Source organism: Microtus ochrogaster, chromosome 10 (assembly GCF_000317375.1).
Source record: "Microtus ochrogaster isolate Prairie Vole_2 chromosome 10, MicOch1.0, whole genome shotgun sequence".
In the NCBI taxonomy this organism is placed as follows: domain Eukaryota; kingdom Metazoa; phylum Chordata; class Mammalia; order Rodentia; family Cricetidae; genus Microtus; species Microtus ochrogaster.
The window spans coordinates 1,584,798-1,587,917 of NC_022016.1; the positions used below are offsets into that span (position 1 = coordinate 1,584,798).

General features: G+C 39.4%; 1 protein-coding gene across 1 annotated transcript in view; it reads left to right on the forward strand.

Annotated features, from left to right (window-relative positions):
* Nucleotides 1-3,120, forward strand: part of Brinp1 (BMP/retinoic acid inducible neural specific 1) — a 183,590-nt gene that overhangs the window by 105,504 nt on the left and 74,966 nt on the right. The window lies entirely within an intron of this gene.

The window sequence follows — 3,120 nt, forward strand, 5'->3', positions numbered from 1 at the left end:
TGGTGCTGAGCAGGGTGTCCACACAAGAACTTAGTTCCTTCCTCCCTTCCCTCCTTGATTCCTTTGTAGATTCATTTTTGTATTATTTGTAATTATCTAATTTTGTACATCTGTATGCATGTGAATATCTAATTATGTACATGTTTATGCATGTCCATGCGTAAAAGTGTGGATGTGTACGCCAGTGCTAATGTGTATGGAGGGTAGTGGCATCTGGTTCCCTACAGCTGGGATGACAGGCCATTTTCAGTTGCTAATAGGTTTAAAGAATCAAACGCTTGTCCTCTGAAAGAAGAGTAAGCTCTCTTGATAGCTGAGCCATCATTTAAGTTCTATATACAAGCTTTTTAAGTGTACCTGGAAACATGTTTGGGATGTCATGTGCCTTTTCTCCTTACAAGTCTTAATTTCTACTCCATGACAGATTAGTTGGGAATTCGATGTTGGCTTCTTTCTTGTTTACTTCAGAAGAAACATCCATGGTGAGCCCTGGATGGATACCTAGTGAGTTTCCCAAATAATATGTAGGTTGTTTTTTTTTTTTCTTTAAAGCTTTTACTTTGAGACATCATGGAAACCATACAGGGACACATGGAAAAGACATGATCACAGAACAATGTTAACACGAAAGCATCAATGACTGTCAGCTGGCGTTGAAGCTGAAGAATATGTAGGTTGTTAAAGAAGAAATTAACCTTTGCTTTGTTGTTCAGTAAGGGTGGCATTGTTTGTTGGGAACTGTGATCCTAGCTGTGGTAGGTTTGCATGTTCCAGAATAGAGACATGAGAATTAGAAATGTTAGGTAGAAAGAACAGAGATAACAAAGAAACACAGAGACATAGGAGAGTATTGGGAGGGCCACTCAGTGCCTCCTGCATACTGAATTCTGAGTTCTTAGTTTATCCATGTTTAAGTTTCCATACCCCAATACAAAAACAAGAAGGAGGCAAAAGACTGCTTTAACATGATACAAAGGACAACCAGAACAATTACTTGCCCCAATACTTGAGACATCCAGTCATTATTTCTTGAGAAAAGCATTCTGTTGTTTAGGCAGCAAACCCACCCTACACCAAGTATCCTGAAGACAGCCACTCCCTAGGCCAACCTCGTATTTCAAAGGAAGGAGCAGAAGTATGCTTGAATTCTCTGACCTTTGAACAGGGTGGAGTGAATCTACATCTATGGGCCATCTTAATATCCAAACCACCAAGTAACCACACCCTACGTTAGCGTACATAGCCATGGTTGTCAACAACTTGGAATAAGTTAAATTCTCTGACTTTTAGACAAGGTGGAATAAGCTCACATTTTTGGACCTCCACACTTAGTCTTTTTATTTATTTATTTATTTATTTATTGAAGATTTCTGACTCTTTCCCGCCACCGTCTCCCATTTCCCTCCCTCTCCCCCAATCAAGTATCCTCCCTTGTCAGCCCAAAGAGCAATCAGGGTTCCCTGCCCTGTGGGAAGTCCAAGGACCACCCACCTCCATCCAGGTCTAGTAAGGTGAGCATCTAAACTGCCTAGGCTCCCACAAAGCCAGTACGTGCAAAAACCCATTGCCGTTGTTCTTGAGTTCTCGGTAGTCCTCATTGTCCTCTATGTTCAGCGAGTCCGGCCTATAATTATTGATCCTAGTGAAGCTAAATAAGGAGAACCCAAAGAAAAAGATATAGGCATCCTCCTGAATATTAACCTTGATCAGGCGATGAAAGGAGACAGAGACAGAGACCCACATTGGAGCACCGGACAGAAATCTCAAGGTACAAATCAGGAGCAGAAGGAGAGAGAGCACGAGCAAAGAACTCAGGACCCCGAGGGGTGCACCCACACACGGAGACAATGGGGATGTTCTATCAGGAACTCACCAAGGCCAGCTGGCCTGGATCTGAAAAAGCCTGGCACACTTAGTCTTCTATGTCTACATTGGTTCTCTCTTTTTATATTTTCTTCATATTTACATTAAAAACATGATTAAGGGGTCAGTTTAGTTACATTACCAGCTTACTTTAACAAACTAGCTGAGTGAAGGAAGTTAGCTTAGAATCTTAGGTTTAAATAAATATTCATTTTTAGGCATAAAAAAGTTCACATGAAAAAGCTATTCACAAAGTTAAGTTCTAAATAAAGATGCACATGTGGAACAACATATGATTGGCTTCTGAAATACATGCTTATATACAAGTATATAAATATATAAGTTTAAAGAATAGGCTACTGAAGACAGACTCTCTTGTCAGATATAGATTGTGGCTCACCTCACTTCATATCAATGCTTTAGTAGGTTTATTTTCAATTTAGTGACCCAAACTTCAATTTCATCTTACTGTTGATTAGCTAGCTGGGTGGGTATCTCATGCTTCAGACATCCTCTAACTGTGCTGGTAAAGATCAGTTTTCCAGTTCATGCAGATGACTACTATTAATACTCTTTTCCTTTCAAGATCTAAGGCTGTGAGAAACTGTTAAATGGAACCTTCTCTTGTGTTGGAGTTCTTGCTATCTCCCTCCATAAACTTCTTACATTGTGGTAGTGAGTAAATGACAAAGAGTGAAAAAGATATTCTGGGATACTATCCTCTAATCATGAAGCAATATTCTACCATTTGAATATTTCTTAGCATAAGCCATATTGCTGAGTCCAGGACTCACTGGCATAAATATTTCCTTACTTTGTTACTGGCTTTCCACACTCTTCCCTAGACATGGACAGTCTTCCTGCTGTATCGTCTACACATGTCATCCCTCCATCCTACTATCCTTCTACTCTGGTGCTTCTATACTACATTCTAAAGTATTCTTTAGTGGTTTGTTGATTACATTTGATTGACTTGCATACCTGTCTATAATGCCTCATGTTGTTTTGGAATTTGAACTCTATTCAGAATCATAGACAGCAATCATTTATGTAGATATGAATCATAAGTGTTCAGGCTCATAGATGTATTTTGTTTTCAAAACTTTCTTCCAAATACAAGTTTCTATACGCCAAGACACAGATACTACCAGTGAATTATCAAATCTTATTCCAGCCTGTTTCTCATATTGTTCAGCTTTCTCTTACTCTGTCTTCATTTATCTCTTGTGTGTGTGTGTGTGTGTGTGTGTGTGTGTG